Source organism: Silurus aristotelis, assembly GCF_946808225.1.
Source record: "Silurus aristotelis genome assembly, chromosome: 19".
Classification (NCBI taxonomy): Eukaryota; Metazoa; Chordata; class Actinopteri; order Siluriformes; family Siluridae; genus Silurus; species Silurus aristotelis.
Genome location: NC_139592.1, coordinates 10,330,288 through 10,352,408, shown reverse-complemented (window position 1 = coordinate 10,352,408; position 22,121 = coordinate 10,330,288).

Sequence of the window (22,121 nt, the reverse complement as noted above, 5' to 3'; positions counted from 1 at the left end):
AAATAAATGAGGAACACAGACGTTAAAAGGTAGGGGCACTTGAACAAGGGCGACTGGATGAAACTGGAAGTGCTTGAAAATCCTGAGAGTTGGGGATCCTAAAAGCGGTAGTTGTGACAAATATTTCAGAGAACATTGAGTGCAATCAAATAACTTTTGGAGGATGTGTCTTCAAGAACGTATACTGTATGTAATAATTGCAGTAACAGTAACAAAGAATTATTACTTAATCACATTTTTTTAAGAATCTATATTTTATTTACATTTTTGGAAATTTTTACTTCACTATGTTAATATATATATATATATATATATATATATATATATATATATATATATATATATATATATATATATATATATATATATATATATATATATATACATAATTTTTTTTTGTTTTTACAAGCAACATGCCATTTGTTACTAATTTAAAGTGAATGAATAAATTAAAGATAAATAAAAAGGACCTGAGTACTAATGAAGTGTGTTCTCTCACTGTGTGCCTGTAACAATAGAATATTCTCTTCTCTAAAAAGTATATTGTGCAGAAGAATGAAACACTGTATTGTCTTTTTTCCTTTTCTCTAAAGGGAACATAAAAAAGGAGCGTGTTTACTTCAGCTGGAGTATTATTTAAGTGGTACTTTTACAAATACAGCAATGTTCTTCATCTACCACTGCATAATGATACCATTCAAAGAGACACCCATTACCCCATGTTCTGCAGACAAACCCTTTCCCTCTAGGTAATAAAGAAGTCTTTAACTGTAACCACTCATACACGTTGCTTATTGTTTTTGTTCTTCTTAAAGCATAATATTATTTCAAAAGAGATAAAGAGAGTCTAAAACTGCTTATGGAAGTGCAATGGGTTGAGCAGTTTTGTGTTTTATATTCCTAGAGGCCCTGAAAGTTTGTGTTGTAATGATATTGAGTCTGATGTCACACATACCGCATTACATAAGCCACACTTCCTGAACAACTTTCATCTCACCCATCTTTCTCCCTCAGCAGCACCCACTTCAAATATTTAGCTCACTAAAGAGCAGGATGAGGTGCTGAAAGAGTAACAAAGTAATAAAAGAAAATATGATGATACAACTATATGTATTGACATGCATATAAGGATGGAGCCAAGCAAAAAGGTTTTTGAAGGTTGTGAATCTGAATTTGGTCTTTTTTCTAAAGTCCACTCTGTACATGTGGGACCAGTTTTGAGGTTTGTGAAACTGCACGAGTCTCAGCCTTGTTTTATGTGAGCTGGTGTTAACAGACAGTGCAAGGCCTTGTTAGAAATGGGTTTAGAGTTTCTTTTAAAGAATATGGAAAGTTCCCATATCATCCTCTAGGCAGGATTCCAGTGAGGAGACTAAACAGGACATCTGCAGTAGATTATCAATATGTAGCGATATGCTTCAGAGAGTTAGCATCATACTGGAATTGTATTGGTCATTTATTGAAAACCATGCAATCTTTTAGAGTTTTCATGTTTTATTTGAAAGATGATTCCTTTCTTAATGTCTCCAAAATGTTCTGCTTTCATGCCATTTCAAAGGTTTAAATGTTACCCTTTGATCAGATATTTTCTTATTTATGGCCAAGTCAGCACCCAGATTAAAAACAGTGTGATGTGGTATTAGTCATAATACATTGTATTAATTTTAGTCATAAGTTCTCTGGCTGTCTACCTGCTTCTTGAGAAATCTGTGAGAAAGTGCCAAGGACACATTTAAGAAAGTAATCAAGCTGTTTGCTATATATCTATTTTCTACTTAATAAATGTCACCTGCTTATATATAAATATTCTTTAAACATGATTCCTCCTCGAATAGCCCACAAACAACAAGTATACAGTAAATATAACTGACTGATCAGATTTACAGTACAGTAAATAATGCTCAATGCCATTATAAACACTGTAAAACATCCTTATGTGAAATTGCTAAATATATCATCAAAATTTGCCTACTGTCTCAGTGTTCCATCAGGAGAAACATATGCAAGGGATTCAGATGGGACTTCCATATGACAATTTTTTTAATTATTAGTATGGTATTAAGTACACATTTTTTTGTATGTTGAATGAATATTGATGCTGTTTTGATGCACCACTGCCAAGTAATCAGTGGATGCTTGTTCAAATAAAGGAATTCAGTTAAGTTAGTATTTTCATCAAGGAAGTCTATTTGGAAGTTATATTAAAATATATGTATTATGAAATAGATTAATTATTATTATTATTATTAGTAATTTGATTCCACATATTGACATAGATTCTTAAAAAACAGGAAGTCAGAGTGACGTCGTTCTTACGCACAGGGAAAAAGTGAATATGTGTAGAGCCAAAAAAACATCAACAAGGAATGTTTGCTGCCAACAAACTAAGTACAAGACCCATGGGGCTCTGTATTTAATTAGAAAAACACTAAGCTGTCATCTTCATAAACAATTTTTAATGTGTTCATGAAATTAAATAAATATGAAACAGAGAAAAGGATATTTTGTATATTACATTTTTTTTTCAGATTGTACTATCATATTTGTGCACCTTACACAAACAAACAGAGATTTGTTTCATGCTGAAACAAATCTTAGTTCCAGTGAATAGAATGCATAATACTACAATATGTACAAAGACATTTTATACAGTTGGGTGTGATGGTCAGGTGTCTGCATTAAACTTAAATTATATTCATTTTTTTTTTCTGATTGCACATTTATTATTTTTTAACATATTTTGGATACAATGTAATGATCTAATTATTCAGGGACACCAGCCCAAAAATTTACATCATTTATGATTTTGGAGTAGTGGAATGCAATGATTGGTTGTGATAAAAACAGCTGGATGCTGGATTTTGAAAATATTCTGCAGTAAAGCACAGTAACCATAGCATAAGATAAACATTATAAACACAAAAGTATAATACATTCCAAAATTATTGTCTAATCTTTACAATGAAAATTATTTTCACTGTTGGCCAAAACGTTGGCCCTTGTCAGCAGGAGCCTTCTTTTTTTAGAGCACTAAACTTTCTGCTACTTTGAGCATGTTTTTGGACAAAATATGCCAGCTAGCGAGAGACATTAGTCCTTCTCTAAGGTTTACACATGGTCAAAGCCTCAACCCACACCCCAAACTAAAATATGGATTTTAAAATGACCTTTACTTTCTACCTCTAGCTTATTTTGTGGAGCTCCTATGTATAATGTGCAACAGTTAGCAAATCTATTACAATTATATTGGCAGTGATAAACATCACAAACATACAGTAATATCATGTAGGGGCAATAATACTGTTAAATCACACAAGTTAAACATTCTTCCACACATACTCCATACTTTTCTTTATTTGATCTGATCTTTTTAATCTGTCACAGGCCGGGGTGGCCTTCCCTCCCCTTCACAACGTACCACCTCGAGGAGTTACCCAGAGACACCAACAGACCAGACAAGGTAATTAATATCAAAAACTTGTATTTTATTTAGTTTAAATAAGTCCAATCTCAAACTAAAATCCACCGACTGATCCTCCTCTCTCTTCTACCGGGTGGCGTGAGAAGTTCGCACAACGATCCCTCTTCGGACGGACAGAAGCAAACGCTGGAGCAGACACTGGTAAGGGTTCAGACAACAGTTCCTCTTCAGCCGGAAGTAAGTAATGGAACAAGCACCGATAAGGATTTGCACAGCAACTCCTCTTCGGCCAAAGATGAGTAATGGAGCAGACACAGGTAAGGATCCGCACAGCGGCTCCTCTTCAACCGGAGATAGGGGTTGCGGCAGGCACTGGTAGGAAATTGACAACAAGGGAAAGGGTTGCTCTTCTCACAGGACAGCATCAATCATTCGAGTGTCACCTCTTTTTGGGAGGTTCTACAAGCTGACGGCCCTTCTACAAGCCGACGGCCGTTGAAATACAGCGACGGACAGTAACTTCCTCACAGAACAGTGATGGCCGTCTCACTGGCAGAGGACAATTTCTCTACGTGCACAGGACAACCGTGGTGAGTTCAGGATTTGACAATCAACAACTAGATCTTCTTACCACAGAGCAGTAGGGGCAGCATCCAATGGCAGAGGACAGTTTCTCCATGTTCACAGAACAACCGTGGTAAATACAGGATTTGACAATCAACAACTAGATTTCCTTACCACAGGGCAGTGATGGCAGCATTCAGTGGCAGAGGGCAGTTTCTCTATGTTCACAGAACTACAGTGGTGAGTACAGGTTTCAACAGTCAACAGCTGGGTCTTCTTTCCACAGGACAGTAGTGGCAGCATTCAATGGCGAAGGACAGTTTCTCTAGGTTCACAGAACAACAGTGGTGAGTACAGGATTTGACAATCAATAACTAGATCTTCTTACCACAGAGCAGTGATGGCAGCATTCAATGGCGAAGGACAGTTTCTCTAGGTTCACAGAACAACAGTGATGAGTACAGTATTCGACAGTCAACCACTGGGTCTTCTTACCACAGAACAGCGATGCATAGATCTCTCATAAATCCTCTTCAACTCAGACAGAATAGAGCTGCATTCCTGTACAGCATATGCTCAGCACACAGCAGTTAATTAATTTCAGTTTGACCTTCAGAGCCCACAAGTAGCCAACTGGGGAACGGGCAGACACAAAATTACAGTTTCCACACCAGTGCACAATTCAGTCACTTCAAATGATCACACGTGTTTACTTCACATTAGGCACTGCAACTCACATCAACTCACAGTGAATAGGGTCTCTTCTCGTGGTCCCGGCCGACTCTCTCCGCTCAACTGACAAACTGTACATCCAAGCTGTGTAGGTGGTTGACTATGGAAACACAACTGACATTGAAAGACTTCAAAACAAAACTCACTGAACGCAGGGGCGGCTTCACCACATCATAGCGGGTAGCGGGCACTACAGGTATTAACTTCCTAATAGGACTGGCAGATAACACTTATCTGTTCGATGAGATAACGCAGTTCAATCATACCACTGCTCTCCAGCTCTTCCTTATCTGCATACAGTCTTTCCCGTCCTTTAACGATCTGCCCTCTCGTGTACTGCTCGACGGGATCAACAACCAAAGATTTCCTCCAGTCTGCATCAACCCCAAAGATTTCGCTCCAAAGTTTTCTTTTTCTGCTGCACATTAACCGGATCCTTTTATAATCCCCCTCACAAATCCATATCCCTCGTGGCACAATCTCTGCTCATTGCCCAGCTGCCACTCATTCCCTCATTAGCAAGCTCCGTCAGCCTGTTTACACGGAAAAAACCCGGAACTGTTCTGGTGTTACATTAAACTCGCTCCCACCGGAAACAAGAATGGGGAGGAACAGTTCCGCTTATTCGTCACCCCGTGACATCCTCCCCCACCAATCCGTTCTAGTCCCTAGAACGAGGCCCAGGGACCCAGTCTCCATATCTCACAGGGGGCTGCCCTCTGTTGTCCCGTTGGGAACGTCTTGGTGGCGAGGCGGGGTCTTCCCCTCTTGGTTCGACGTTCAGGCCCCTTGGAACCACTGCCCAACCTACTAAGGGTGGCCTAGGTGCCACCGGGACAGTCGGAGCTTCTACCATAGGCTTTGGATAGTTCGGACAGGGGCGGATTAAATTCCGATGTATCACCCGCTCCGGGCCTGACTTTCCCTCAGGGCGGATGGTATAAACCGGCTGGTCAGGACGTTGTTGACTTTGTACCACATAAGGCAGGGCCTCCCACCGATCACTCAGTTTGCCCTTTCCTTGGCGTCGATTGTCCCGTACCAAAACTCTCTCCCCGTGCAATAACAGAGCCTCTCGGGCCGTCCGGTCATACAGCCGCTTGTTCTTAGCAGAGGCTATGTTGATTCGATCAGTGACCCGTTCGTACGCTGAGTGGAGTCGCTGATGATGTCTGCCTACCCAATCCGTCAGACTCATATCTTCTCCAACCCCAGCCGTTCAAAAGTAGTAGATCTGTGGGGAGACGCACATGTCTCCCAAACATCAGGTACGTTGGAGCATAACCAGTGGTGCTGTGCACACTATTGTTATAGGCCTGTACCAGCGCGGGAAGACTATCGACCCAATTACTCTGACGATCCGTATCCAACGTCCCCAATAGGCCCAGCAACGTCTGGTTGAACCGCTCACACCCTCCGTTTCCCTGGGGGTGATATGGCGTGGTATGCGTCTTTTTTACACCCATAGAGCTGGCACAACTCCCGTACAACCTTAGATTCAAAGTTTGGCCCTTGATCCGAGTGAAGAGTCTCTGGACACCCAAACGGCTGGAATACGATCTTCCACAGGGCATTTGCAGTAGTGGCGGCAGTCTGGTCTAAGGTAGGAATGGCCCAAGCATATTTTGTGAACAGGTAAGTTACCACTAGAATGTTCTGGAAGCGATCCATCGGTCGACCCAACGTCAAGTAATCCATGGCCACAATGTGCAAAGGGGCCCTGGCTCGTATGGGGACCAATGGGGCTTGCACCCCTTTCCTCGTCTTGAAGAGCATGCAGCGTGGGCATTTCTGGATGAACAAGTTCACAGACGCCTCCATCCCTGGCCAATAGAAATTTCTCCGCAACAAAGACACCGTCCTCTCTTTCCCTTGATGTCCTAACTGGGTATGGTAAGCCCGTAAAAGGGCTTGAACCTGCCCTTCAGGTACCACCACCTGGCCTACAGTTTCACCCAGCACGGGGTCTCGGATGGATCGGCAAACCACCCCCTCTCTCAGATAGAGCCTCTCCCACTGCCCAAGGAGTTTCTTCACTACCCATGTCTGGGCTCGATGCTCCACCACCTCCGGCCATAACCCCTGCGTTAGCCAGGACCGTATCTTCATCAACTCAGCATCTCCCTCCTGCCTTTCCTTCCACCGCTGCGGATCCCAGCCCCAACTAACGGGGACTGTCTCTTGCTGGAGCCCAGGTGGTTCCACACATCCCACCATAAGCCCTTCTTCACACTTCTCCAGCGGCTCCAACGGACAACTTTCGGCCTCTAGGAGTCTAGACAACACATCAGCATTAATGTGCTCCCGGCCCGGTCGATACTGGAGTTGGTAGTCATAATTAGCCAGTTGCGCTACCCACCGTTGTTCAACTGCCCCCAACTTAGCTGTTCGTAAGTGGACCAAAGGGTTGTTATCAGTTATTACGAGTACCTTGGCTCCCCACAGGTAATCCTTAAATTTCTCGCTCATGGCCCACTTCATAGCCAACAACTCAAGTTTAAATGAATTGTAATTGGAATCATTTCGTTCGGCGGGGTGAAGACTTCGGCTTGCGTAGGCGATGACCCGCTCCACTCCCTGTTGCCGCTGGGCCAATACTGCTCCCAGGCCAAGGTTACTAGTATCGGTGTACAGAACAAAAGGCTGGGTAAAGTCTGCATATGCCAAGATCGGAGCCTGTAATAGCTTCTGCTTGAGCCTCTGAAAGGCCACGTCACATGTGGAATCCCAAGCAACAGGAGGGGACCCACGACCGCGGGGACGGCCTGAACCCGCCAGAAGCTGATTTAACGGTTTGGCGATCTTGGAGAAGTCTTTAATAAATCGCCAATAATATCCTACAAAGCCCAGGAAGGATCTCACTTGCTGCACTGTCTTAGGCGCACTCCATCCTTGGACAGCTGATACTTTTTCGGGGTCCACAAAGACTCCAGAAGCACCCACGCAGTGGCCCAGAAATTTCACTTCCTTGCGAAACAGTTGGCATTTGTCCGGCTGTAGCTTCAGTCCGTACTTCTCCATCGCCTGGAACACCTGTTCTAAATGTTGGAGATGGGATTCAAAGTCCGGGGAGTACACAATGACATCGTCTAGGTATACTAACGTAGTGTCCACCAGCTGGCCGCCCAGACACCGCTGCATCAGTCGTTGGAAAGTGGCTGGGGCGTTGCAAAGGCCAAAGGGCATCCGGTCCCACTCAAAGAGCCCAAAGGGAGTTGTAAACGCGGTCTTTTCTCTATCTCCCTCCTCCACCTGCACCTGCCAATACCCGCTGGCCAGATCTAAGGTGGAATACCAGGCGGCTTGAGTCAGGCTGGTGAGGGAATCCTTGATCCGCGGCAGCGGAAAGGCATCCTTCTTGGTCACTTTGTTCAGTCTACGGTAATCTACACAGAACCTCCAAGCTCCGGTCTTCTTTCGTACCAAGACGATAGGGGCCGCCCAAGGGCTGCTACTCTCACAAATGATCCCCTTCTTTAGCATCCCCCGCAACAGGGTACGAACCTCAGAGTAAAGAGTGGGTGGCACCGGACGATATCTTTCTCTGCTTGGTGTAGCAGCACCAGTAGGAATCTGATGTTTCACAGCGTCAGTACGGCCATAGTCTTTATCGTGTGTATAGAATAGGTGCTGCCACTTCGCCAAGAGTGCCTGAAGCTGTTGCGTCTGCCTCTCTTCCAGACCCTCTCCCCGCAGGGATTCCCCTAAAAGATAGCCCGGCATACCCTCCCTCGAGGAGTCCATGGGCTGATCCACTCGCGTCAGGGCCACCTCGACCACTGTAGAGCTCACTTGACAGAAGTTAACTCCTCCACTATCCCTCACTTGCTGGGGGCCACTCGGGCCAATCGTTGATGGCGATACAAGTTAACCGGATAAGGATGTACATTCCGTATCCTCACGACGACTCGGCCCCGCCGAACAGCGGCCAAACCTCGAGCCACCTCCACCACTTGACAATCCAAATGGGGCTCCACGAGCACCCAATCTTCTGGTCCAAACGTCCGAGCGGGCAACCGAGCCCCAAAAAGGGCTCGATGCATCCCCAAACAAGGGTCCCGGACGACCACAACTCCTTTCTGTGGTACCGTAATCCCATGAATCTCCAAGTCCGTGACCAGGTATCCAACATAAGGAATGTCTAGACCGTTTGCTCCTCGCAAGGTGAGCCAAGGGGCCTCTGCCTCCTGTAAACATTGAGCATTGAACAGTTCTTTAGACAAACTCTCGGAGAATAGAGTAACTTGGGACCCGGTATCCACTAGACATCGGACCTTGACACCGTTCACCTGAATCTCCACAGTGGGGCAGCGTCCAACTAAGTGGTCTCTAGGGACAGTGGACAAAGAAGAGTCAATCAAAGGGGTCCTGACCACTTGACCCACAGTGGCCGGTAACTCTAAAAACCCCCCTGCGAACCCCGGCGAGAACCGCACTGGCGACTATAGTGTCCCGGCTCTCCACAGCCATTACAAATCGGCCGACCCTGCGCGTCCCATTGGAATCTGGGGCCAGCAGACCGAATTGGACGCCTTCCTGGGTCTCGACTCCCGTCCGAGTAAGAACGCTCTCGAAGCAAGGGCAGCGGATTTGGCCGCTCCCGGCAAAACTCCTCCAGAAAGGTTTTGGACAACTCTGTCATTTGTTCCCGCACCTCCTTCATGAGTTCTGCACGTAGGGCCTGTTTCCAATCGGACGGCCCAGGAAGAGTGGAATCGATCGTTCGACTGGCGGCCATACAAACGGAGGGGTCCGCCGTCTCCGCATGATCCGTCTCCAAATCCGGGCCCTCCCGGAGACCCAGGAGAAATTGGTCTCGCAACAAGGTCTCTTCACCACCCAGGCCATGGTCACGCCTCTCTTTCAGCCTAGTAAACTGCTCCCGCAATCATAGAGCAAAGGCCCGTAAGGTTTGCTTGGGTCCTTGTTTGCAGTTAAAGAACTGAGTCCGGAGGACCACCACTGGAGTGGCATCACCATACTGCCCGGTCAAGAAGTTATACACAGCTTGTGTCGTAGCTCGAGTCGCTTCTGGTGCGGCCTGTACTTCTCTCCTGGCTTCTCCTTCCAGTGAATTCAAAACGAACTGTAACCTCTGTGGGGCACTCAATCCCTGGAGTCCCGCCAGATACTCAACCTGAGCCTTCCACTCCGATAAGCTCAATTCCAACCCGGGTCCTCCATATCGTTGGGCCCAAGGGGCTCCCATAAAGATGGGCATAACTTGGGGCCGGGCCGCAGGCAATTCTTCGTCTGCCATAAGGGATCTCTGGTCGCTTAACTCGAGGTGGAAATCCTGCCGACTACGCCAAATCTGTCACAGGCCGGGGTGGCCTTCCCTCCCCTTCACAACGTACCACCTCGAGGAGTTACCCAGAGACACCAACAGACCAGACAAGGTAATTAATATCAAAAACTTGTATTTTATTTAGTTAAAATAAGTCCAATCTCAAACTTAAATCCACCGACTGATCCTCCTCTCTCTTCTACAGGGTGGCGTGGGAAGTTCGCACAACGATCCCTCTTCAGACGGACAGAAGCAAAAGATGGAGCAGACACTGGTAAGGGTTCAGACAACAGTTCCTCTTCGGCCTGAAGTAAGTAATGGAACAAGCACCGATAAGGATTCGCACAGCGATTCCTCTTCGGCCAAAGATGAGTAATGGAGCAGACACAGGTAAGGATCCGCCCAGCGGCTCCTCTTCAACCGGAGATAGGGGTTGCGGCAGGCACTAGTAGGAAATTGACAACAAGGGAAAGGGTTACTCTTCTCACAGGACAGCATCAATCATTTGAGTGTCACCTCTTTTTGGGATAGGGGGGAAGGATCGGGCAGGGGATCATCTGCAATACAATAGTCCGTCGTTGATAGCAACCGGGGAGCTCTCTCGTTCCCTCCACGGGACGCACCCGCTAGCTGGGGGCCACTCCCCTTCCACAAGCCGACGGCGTTGAAATACAGCGACGAACAGTAACTTCCTCACAGAACAGTGATGGCCGCCTCCACTGGCAGAGGACAATTTCTCTACATTCACAGGACAACCGTGGTGAGTACAGGATTTAACAATCAACAACTAGATTTTCTTACCACAGAGCAGTAGTGGCAGCATCCAATGGCAGAGGACAGTTTCTCTATGTTTACAGAACAACCGTGGTAAATACAGGATTTGACAATCAACAACTAGATTTTCTTACCACAGGGCAGTGATGGCAGCATGCAATAGCAGAGGGCAATTTCTCTATGTTCACAGAACCACAGTGGTGAGTACAGGTTTCAACGGTCAACAACTGGGTCTTCTTTCCACAGGGGCAGTAGTAGCAACATTCAATGGCGAAGGACAGTTTCTCTAGGTTCACAGAACAACAGTGGTGAGTACAGGATTTGACAATCAATAACTAGATCTTCTTACCACAGAGCAGTGATGGCAGCATTCAATGGCGAAGGACAGTTTCTCTAGGTTCACAGAACAACAGTGATGAGTACAGTATTCGACAGTCAACCACTGGGTCTTCTTACCACAGAACAGCGATGCATAGATCTCTCATAAATCCTCTTCAACTCAGACAGAATAAAGCTGCATTCCTGTACAGCATATGCTCAGCACACAGCAGTTAATTAATTTCAGTTTGACCTTGAGAGCCCACAAGTAGCCAACTGGGAAACGGGCAGACACAAAATTACAGTTTCCACACCAGTGCACAATTCAGTCACTTCAAATGATCACACGTGTTCACTTCACATTAGGCACTGCAACTCACATCAACTCACAGTGAATAGGGTCTTTTCTCGTGGTCCCGGCCGACTCTCTCCGCTCAACTGACAAACTGTACATCCAAGCTGTGTAGGTGGTTGACTATGGGAACACAACTGACATTGAAAGACTTCAAAACAAAACTCACTGAACGCAGGGGCGGCTTCACCACATCATAGCGGGTAGCGGGTACTACAGGTATTAACTTCCTAATAGGACTGGCAGATAACACTTATCTGTTCGATGAGATAACGCAGTTCAATCATACCACTGCTCTCCAGCTCTTCCTTCTCTGCATACAGTCTTTCCCGTCCTTTAACGATCTGCCCTCTCGTGTACTGCTCGACGGGATCAACAACCAAAGATTTCCTCCAGTCTGCATCAACCCCAAAGATTTCGCTCCAAAGTTTTCTTCTCCTGCTGCACATCAACCGGATCCTTTTATAATCCCCCTCACAAATCCATATCCCTCGTGGCCCAATCTCTGCTCATTGCCCAGCTGCCACTCATTCCCTCATTAGCAAGCTCCGTCAGCCTGTTTACACGGAAAAACCCGGAACCGTTCTGGTGTTACATTAAACTCGCTCCCACCGGAAACAAGAATGGGGAGGGACAGTTCCGCTTATTCGTCACCCCGTGACATTTTCATGAAGGTTCCTTTGCTTTTATAAATTGTATTTTTTTTTTTACTTGTAGCCAGCACACCTGTACTGACACACATGCACAGAAAGACCTACAAATCTCTCCTTTTTTCGGGCTGCCTAGCCATCACTCACTCAGCTAAAAGATTTGGCAAATCATTTTACTTTTTACATGCTATCAGAGGCACAAGGCTATGTCTCTGTGATCTAATTGCAAGACATTAAAAGGAATAAAATAAAACAATAAATATTGTAATGAATGATTTATTACAATAATGCAAATAAAAATAGCAGGGGAGGATAAATAACCAAGACGCCGAATGTTGATGACAGCTGTAAAGCAAAGCAAAAAACTGTAATATATTCTATAATCTGACATGTCTTCACTTAAGTTTATGAAGAGGTTGTAGTATTAATCTTTTTAACTTAAAAATTTAATATGAAAGAATGCATGTCTTTGTCTCTAACTATTCTGTTTTGTTGTCCCTTGTTAGAATGTGCTCTACAAGAGATCTGTATGTCAACTTTATCTGATTGCTTTATATAAACTGATGACACAGGTTTTTACTGCAGGATGGACTAAATGCAGAATTTCATATCCTACTCTGAATGAGGAGCCTCAACAAACTTTATGATTGGTCTGCTGTAATTGTCACTGTTTTACTTAATCAATGTGGGCCAAAAATATTTTTGCTGTAGCCACTATGCTATTTTAACTGACATGTACATTTACCGCAGCACAAAAGTTGCATAAACCTTCCTATATATTACATTTTTTAAACATTGAGTCAATGTTAAGACATTTTAACTGAAAAAAACTCCACCACTGGTCATCTTGATGTAAGAGAAAGAGGGAACATATTGCTAATGCAAAAAGAATTGGATAATCAAGCTTTAATGAAGCATCAGCCAAGAGGAGGACATACTGTAGTCACCTGCTTTTACTCAGCCAGCACCAAGGGACATATGAGGACTGACATGTGTACGAGGCAAGAAAAAAGGGAAAGGAAATGATTGCTATTTTACAACTTGATTTATATCTCATTCTCTGACATCTGCATCCGCTAAGTCATATTCTCAGCACATATTTCGAAATGCTACTCATGCTGTGTCACAGGGCAACTTAGCACATTCTCAGGCAAGTAAGTTCACTGATGCCATTCTGTTAGTATTACTCTACTGTCAGAGGTGGGTGTAAAACAAGGCTATTTTCCTTCATTGACTCTCTGGTCTTATATGGCCATGGCATCATTCAAACTCATAAACCCCAATGAGGAGACAAACACTTTTCACTGCTCCTAATGGATAGAAGGTGGATTTGAATCATGGGTAGCACAATTGTAATATGAACAAATGGCTTTGAAAACCACGATTTTTGCTAACAAAAAATTACAATAACATCATTTTGCATTAGCACAAGTGATTGACCAACTGGTCATGGACTTAAACCACGTATATTTTTGAAAGGGAGTAACAAAGAATCATTATTAATCTGTATAATTATTGTATTACTTTGTTTAGATGCATTTTTTATATATATATATATATATATATAGAAAGAAAGAAAGAAAATGAAATGCTGCAAAGATGCTGAGTCTATGTAAATAAGTCCCAAAATGCAGGCACTTTAAATCTGAGAAATGTCTTATCATGGTTCAGCGTGATACAGCACAAATTTAGTACTGTTATTGCATTTTGTTATTTCACACGTGGGGCTGCAAGAGATTTACTGTTAGGATAGCTATGCAGTATTCACTTTCTTTTTAAGTTCATAGACTGTTCTCAGATATGAACTGCTTTGGAGGTTAACACACACACACACACACACACACACACACACACACACACACACACACACACACACACACACACACGTCCAGAAAATGAGGACTGATTCCCCTTTCTGGAATATGTTTTGGTCTGTTGGCTGGCACATGTAATACATTCCGTTCTGAGGCAGTAGTAAAACCTGCTGCAATGAATCCTTTACTACTGTGTGTCTTCTGAGACATGCTTTCAACTCAGAGAATGTTGTTGAGATGTTTTTTTTTGCACATAACTGCACAACAAAATATGTGGCATTCAGCATTTTCTCAATGAAAGCATTTACTGTGTTGTCTAAAACAGTAAAGCATCTGTGTTGTTAAGTGCTTTACTATCAATCCAGTTTTTTGTACCTCTTTTTAGACAATGCCAAAATATATATTTATTTAAAAAGTAAATTAGTTTTATCTGCTTAGTAATTATATAGATACTAAACTCAGTACACTTTAGTTTATAGTTTTTAGTTTAGAACATTTGTGAAAAGCTGAAAGTTCTCAATTTAAATATTGGTTAAAGAACAGTATCGCAAAGTAGTAACACTGAGTAGTAGTAGTAGTTTTTACTAGATTCAGCAGAAATGCTTTAAACTCAAACAGATTAACAGCATCTTGGAGCTTTTGACATTGGACTTACTTCAACTTTCCATTTTGCATTTTTTTTACAGGAGTTACAAATTTTCCAGACATGGCTCATGGACTTGTTCAAGATGTACTTGAACTCTCTTTTTCTGTGTCTCTTTCTTTTATTCAATTGAATCAGTTCAATTAATTGTGAGACAGTTGCTTTTAAAGCTTTAAAGCAAAATTATTGGCAGCTTCTACTGCAATTTCCTTAGTGGCCATATACTTAAAGAAATTGGAAAGCCCTGCAAAGGTAGGACACCGTTTCCACATAAAATACCCTTCATCTAACCTTTGCTTTGGAAAGGAAAATACTGAAATTGGTTGCAAAAAGTAATTGACTGTTTTTGAAAAGTGTATGAAAAATATAGCACGGATAGGTATCTCTTGGTTTGGCTTGCTCTCTTATCCGTAATAAAGGACTTCAGAGAAATCCTCACTGCACAATTAGACTCCTCTGAGTGCTTGGGTGTGGTAAACTCTGACTATTGTCATGAATCTGTTATGGACTGGTGCTCTTTCATTAGCTGGGAGTTTTCCTGATGCTTCCGGAACCTACTGCACATCAAAGGTTCTCTGACCTGTAAGATCTGTTTAGATTTAAATGGTCACATTTTACATCCTTTGAGAGGGCTAGGTTGTGGGGACACTCAGGTCTACAGTACATAAGCATCTGGAAACTAACACCAATCTCATGTATGGTGAATGATGTGAGACATTCACTTAGCACCTATGTTTTGGCCCCAATCTGTGAACTCATGCAAAGAACTTCTCAGGTTGTAAATCCTTGCTTCATTAATTTGGGACACATGGTAATGAAAGCAAGTTTCGTAAGAGCATTTCACACAGTATTGAAATACATTTTGATGCATCTGCTCATAGGTGTGTTTGATATGATTTGTTTCAGTTCCAGGCAAGTTCAATCAAATTTAAGGTGAGATTAACAACAAATCTGTCAATAATTACAGCTCAAAATAATATAGAATATTTTTCCTATTAAATGCAGTAATTAGAAGCCTTATGTAAACTCTTGGGTTTAAAAAGCTGTATTCAGTCCTATAAATGTAAATGAAGCTGCATGTAACACATTAATGCCTGGCATCTACATGCGTCAACATTCCTTTTTCTCATTGATCAAATTTATGAACTTCACTGGCAGAACAAGGAAGCATAATGCATGCATTTTGTGTGTCTTTCAACATGACTTTACTGTTGAAGATGAATAAACTCTGCAAAACATGCTGTTCCATTTTGATCAGCTCACTCATCCTCCAACTGATTACCTTTGAAGCATTTATTCCCCTGATAAGTAAAGAAGGTGTTTTTTGGAAGCATTTCATAAATGCAAATCATAAAGAAGATTCCAAACCCCACTGTCAAAAATTGATTTTATTGTCAAGTCAAGTCAAGTTTATTTGTATAGCGCTTTTCACAACAAACATTGTCTCAAAGCAGCTTTACAGAAATCAACAGTCAAGTTGAATGGTGTGCATTTATCCCTGATGAGCAAGCCATGGCGACTGTGGCAAGGAAAAACTCCTTTAGATGCTGTATTTGTGAAGATTGTCTTCTTTAGATGGCTGAAGTATGGACTAATAAATAGGAGAAAAATTATTTCCTCTGTGATCACCCTGAGGGTTACACATTCACGGAAAAGACTGATAGAATCCTGGGCTTCTTCCAGCATTAAAATCCTGTGAGGTCTGCAACTATATATCTGGATTTAACCTGATCACTGACTAAAGCTTCTTGAAGCATGTGAATGGAGAATCCCAGAGAAAGCACTAAAATGTATGCCAGAAAACCCGGGCTATCTACTAACACACAGCCGAAGTGTTATTTGCTTAGCTTAGGAGCATGCTTAGCTTAGTCAGCTCTCCCTCGCAGCTCAGGTCCCGCTCTCGCCGAGGCGAAGCCGAAGGTCACTCGAAGGTCACCTTCAGCGGTTCCTTTAATCTGGTGCGTGTAACGCAGAGCTCCATATTTCTTCCTTCCTATGAGGAGGGAGAATTTTCGGATGCTAGCAAGCCCATGGACTCCTCACAGACTGTGCTGTTGGAGGAGCTCCTGGCAGTAGTGACACGGGCCGTCGCTAAGCTAGAGATAGCTTGGCCTGATGAGAAGCAGAAGCAACGCGTTCCCAGCTAGCTGGATGAGCGTTTCCTGCGTCCCGCAGCACAGCCTACGCTCCGGGGCCTACGGTTGTTTCCTGACCTACACACCAAGGAGAGACCCAATATGCAGCCCATACCTCATTCGCTATACACGCATATAGTAGGGTTCAGGGAGTGCGGCTATAGGGAGATGCCCAGAGTTGAAGAGACACTAGCTGGCTATCTCTCCCCAGGTGATGCATCACTGAAGGCTCCAGTATTTTCTACAAAAGCCATTTCAGGTCAGGCTGGGGGTTGCCTCCACATGATGAGTGTGTTGCAGGCATACTAGGCCGACCTGCTATGAGAGATGGACCAGGGGTTCAGCTCTGGGGCTGACAAATTAGGAGTTACGTCACACTGTGACCTAACCCTCAGGGCCACCAAGTTATGGTGCGGGCCGTAGGTCGGTCCATGTCAGCTCTAGTAACCACAGAAAAGCTTTTGTGACTCACCCTGTATACGGAGATTCCCGACAGGGACAGGAATTTCCTTCTGAACACCCCGGTAGCTTCTCCTGGCCTGTTCAGGCGACGCTGTAGGTAAGGGTGGACAGGTTCAGGAGACCACGGCGGCGTTTCAGTGGTACTTCCCCGCCGCTCTCATGGGGCTGCTCGGCCTCGAGATGTTGGTTCACAGACTTCCAGGCAGAGGGGAGACTAGGCTGTTAACTCTCCCACAAAATGTGCCTCAGAGTGCAGCCTCCCTCCCCCTCTGCCTGGAAGTCTTAATGGAGAACCAGCCTCCCGAGCCCTTTCAAGGCAAGGGCAGAGGGCCGGTGAATGGAGTATCCACCCCGAGGTTGTGAAACAGATATGGCAGAGATATTACAGAGCCCAGGTGGATCTGTTTGCGACTCAGGAGACTTTGGGCTGCCTCTGGTTCTTTCTCTCTCACCCAGCCCCACTGAAGCTGGACGCCAATGTGCAGACGTGGCCGAGCCTACGTCTGTACGCCTTTCCCCCTATTGCGCTGCTCCTGGGAGTTCTGGAGAAAATCTGCCAGGAAGGAGCTTGTCTCCTCCTGGTGTCACCTCATTGGCTGGGCAGACCGTTGTTTATGGACCTGCTGTCCCTCCTCGAGGGACCTCCTTGAAAAAATTCCTCTCAGGAGGGATCTTCTCTCACAGGCAGGGGGAATTCTGGTTCACTGACGCCCCGAGTTATGGAAGCTGTGGCAGTGGCCCCTGAGGGGGTCCAGTTCCTAGCAGCTGGTCTTTCTACTGAGGTAGTAGAGACCATCCTCCATTTCAGAGCCTTCTCCAAGAGGAGGTTGTATGCCGCTAAATGGCATCTGTTCACCACGTGGTGTGAGCACCACCAGTTGGACCCTGTCTCTCCTGGAGTTTGCCCCTGGCATGGCCAACGCTTTTCTCTACCCTAAACCGGGGTATGTGCCTAAGGTGACTGTGGCGCCCTTACGACCTGACGTTGTGCAGGCATTCTGCCCTCCTCCTTTCCTTGCCCCTGACCAGTAAAAGCAAAAGCAACTGAGCATTGGACACATACCTCCAAAGGACGAGTCCGTGGAGAAAGTCGAAGCAGTTGTTTGTCTGCTATGGCCCTCATAGGAAAGGTTTTCCGGCTAATAAGCAGACGCTCAGCAAATGGATTGTGGATGCCATTTCTTCGTGTTATGAGTTCTCTGGTCTTCCAACTCCCTTTTGAGTCAATACTCATTCCACCCGGGGTATGGCGGCCTCTACGGCCTGGTCTGTTGGAGTTTCATTCCAGGACATTTGTAACACTGCGGGCTGGTGTACTGAGCTGACCTTTGTCAGGTTTTATGACCTCGACATCAGAGCCACTCTCGGCTCCTCTGTCCTGCATGCCGGTTGTGCTAGGACACACTAGGCAGGGACTGGTCAGTATTGCGTTATTGGACACTCGTTTCCAAAGCGTTTAGACGCAGCTCGAGTTCCTGAAAGGGAACGTCACTAGGTTACGTATGTAACCCTTGTTCCCTGAGGGAACAAGAGCTGCGTCAATGAGCCATACTTCCTGCATCCCTGCAGCGCTTACCTTCATCTTTTTCAGAAGCTAATGTTACTACTATCGCTCACCCATTTCGTAGCTTCCTGTTTTATGCAACGTCACGCGCCGATTACATCACGACTGCCTATTGGCTGGATTTTACACATGATTCAGAGCATGAACAACACAAGGCGTTCTTAAGCATTTTGACGCAGCTCCCGTTTCCTCAGGGAACTAGGGTTACATACGTAACCTAGTGATGTTTACTGTAATTCAGCCAGCACAAGTGTTTACCAGCCATTCCATTATAAAGAATAAAACAGTATAAAGCACATTCAAGAAGAAAATTCCATAATTCCTTTCTTTCTAAATAAGCTTTAATGATGCCTCCTGTACAAATTTGCTATATAAATACTATTTTCTATACTAATACTATATTTACTATTCTGAACTCAGTGAACCATAACATCCACTGCAAGGACAAAACCAATCAATATTGTACTACGGAACTGTTCTTAGATTTTGCATATTATATATTTTGTATTAGTTTCTTTTTTATTTAAAAAACAATTTAAAAAAAGGGAACTGATGGTGTTTATTTCTTTTTATTGATATTTGTTTTACATAATTCCTTTACATGATATGAACCACTCAGCAGAGTATAGAAAAAGCATTCTAGCCTTAAGATAATCTATTGTCTGAAAGAAAGGGTTAGATCACTTTTGTCATATTGCATTTGGCACCCATCATTTGTGAACTGATATTTTTACTGTGTTGGACAAAATGTAAACAGTCACTTAAATAAGCCTGGTTAATTACATGATCGCTGAATTTGCTTAGTTGGTATATTCTGTTATGATTATAAAGTCCATTACTGAAAGCTAAATTGGTTTCACACATTTATTTTTATGGCAGGGTTAGGGTTAGGGTTAGAAGCAGGCGTAGCAATTCCTATGAAAGTAGCGGTAATGTGCTGTCCCATCATCTAAACTGAGAGCCACCTGAGCCCCAAGAGTTACAAAAAGTAAGTGCCAGCAAGGTGGCATACTGATGAGTATAGATCAAAATGGAAGTGAGATCAAAAAATAAACAATTAGTATAAATGTACACTGCCTATAAAAAGGTTTGAAAAACATGGAGGGCTTTACATGCAGGTCATTAACCAAAATTTCAACCTAAACACATGAGTCTATTGCTTTTATTTGGCATTGTTTCTTATGTTTACTTGCTCAACAACCAGTGAGAATTATGAAGGCTGTATTGTGTGCATCTCCAAATAGCATTCTCTACTGTAGCATGAGAACTGACCACTTTTAACAGAGTGATATAGTACAGAATCTTTATTATGTCATATCACAGTACTTATACTGGTTTGGGATTTAGAGTAAGTAACCCAAACCTCGTTCTGTTTACAGCTGGACTTTGCAAGAATCGCAATGCACCTGCACAATGAATAACAAGGTCATAATATTCCTTTCTTCATCCAGAGTCACATGAACAGAGAATATTTATTATTATTATATTTGTAACAATTAATAACTAATTAAGCTGGACAAAGCAATCAGTGCACCTCATGTTCATATCTGCATTACAATTCAATCAGGTTATTAATTTAGGTTGCGTGTTTGAAAACATCTATATTATCCATATTACTTTGTAATATCTAATAATCTAAATATTACACACTTTTCTGACAGAAGTGCCAGCTATGACGAATAGATCCAGCAATTCACCTTCCACAGTATGTTCACAATGACGATAAACAATAAAAATCTATTTGCCTGCAGTCCAACTTCTAGCTTTAAATAAACACTGCAGGTTGGTTTTATCCCCCTTCTAAGAAGTGATACAGAAAATCACAAACATTTTCTTATGGTTCACCAGGCCAGCAGACTGTCAGATTTCCTGTTATTTTTGGCTTATTTCACTTTCAACTCTAACTTTTCACAATGCTTTAACAAGAATCCCAAATAATATGTTATTAATAACAGAATTAATTAATCACTGTGTTTTTGGCAGTAGAGGTTATGAAAGATTTCATAACTATATCTGTTCCTTTTAATAATGTGATGTCATTTCCAGCAGTTGTAGGAGGATATGGCTGTGCTGAGACCACTGACACATTTTTTCTACACTTTTATTTGCTTTGCTTTTTTAATGTGTTGTTCCAAATTGACCTTATTGTGAGTATTTCTTGTATACTAAGATCAAGATCAGATTTAAAAAAAATCTACAACTCAAACTGTGGTACAACTGTACACGCAGTGTGCAAGGTGTTGGGAAATTTCATAGTGTAGCATATTTTAATGCATCAAAATATCTGCTTTTGGATGTTTATGCTATGAAACAAGTTTTAATTTAATGTCATTAATAGACCAGTCCATTTGAAAAAAAAACTTTGAATGAATGTAATTGTATTGATGTGTAAATTAATATGACCAAGGATTAGGCTTCAAATATGTGAAGGTGTGTTTTTTCCATTTCACCAGGCACTTTATTCTGAGTAGTAATTCATATATTCAGTATAGCATTTATATTCATAAAACAATTTATCAACTAATCAAAGCTTTAAATGAAAAAGGGGAAAGATGTAGAGTCATTGACCATGGCATGGTTATTAGTGGCAGAATAGTTAATGTGATCCTCTGTGTTTTTTATGTACACCAATCTATAGTATAGATTACACAGAATAGTACAAAACCCCTCCACCAAAATCTAGTAAAAAAAAAGTTTACTGTTAAAAGTTACAATTTTCATTTTTTCTAATTCGTACATTAGTTTCATGTGATTGAACTGAGCAAAATTAACACAGTTTGTTTTCTTACATCCAAGATAATATGATCATGTAATGTCAAAATCCCAAAACCCAGATAACTTGCGTTCTGCAAAAGCCACATAACTACAGCAAGATTAGTGCACATATAAATTCCCATCTGTGTAATGTAATTTGCATTAATTCAATGTAAATTAATCATGATCACTCTGCATAGTTGAATCTTGCAATTAGAAACTTAAAAAGAAATCTCATTTTGATGATATATTTAATATTTCTATGACTATTTATAATTTTTTATTTTAATCTGACCAACTGCTTATTCCACATATACAGTACTTTTATTAGTCACTCTTTACAAGTGTACCTGAGAAAGAAAATCATCTGAGAAAGCTTGATATGCTGAGCCTTGGGGTCTATACTACAGCAAAAGTCCTTGCATGCATATATATATATATATACTCTTTATGTACACAATCTGTGATAAGATGTATTAAATGTCTTTATAACTACTGTTGTGTCTATATTATACAGCACCATCTTCGAGGAAGATCTCGAGTTTACAGTAATATGGTCATGACAAAAGCTCTTTCCTTTTTCTTTTGAATTCTTTTCTTACAATTTTTATTTCCCTGTTCAACTTCTAGTCCGATTGTTGTCCTGTCACA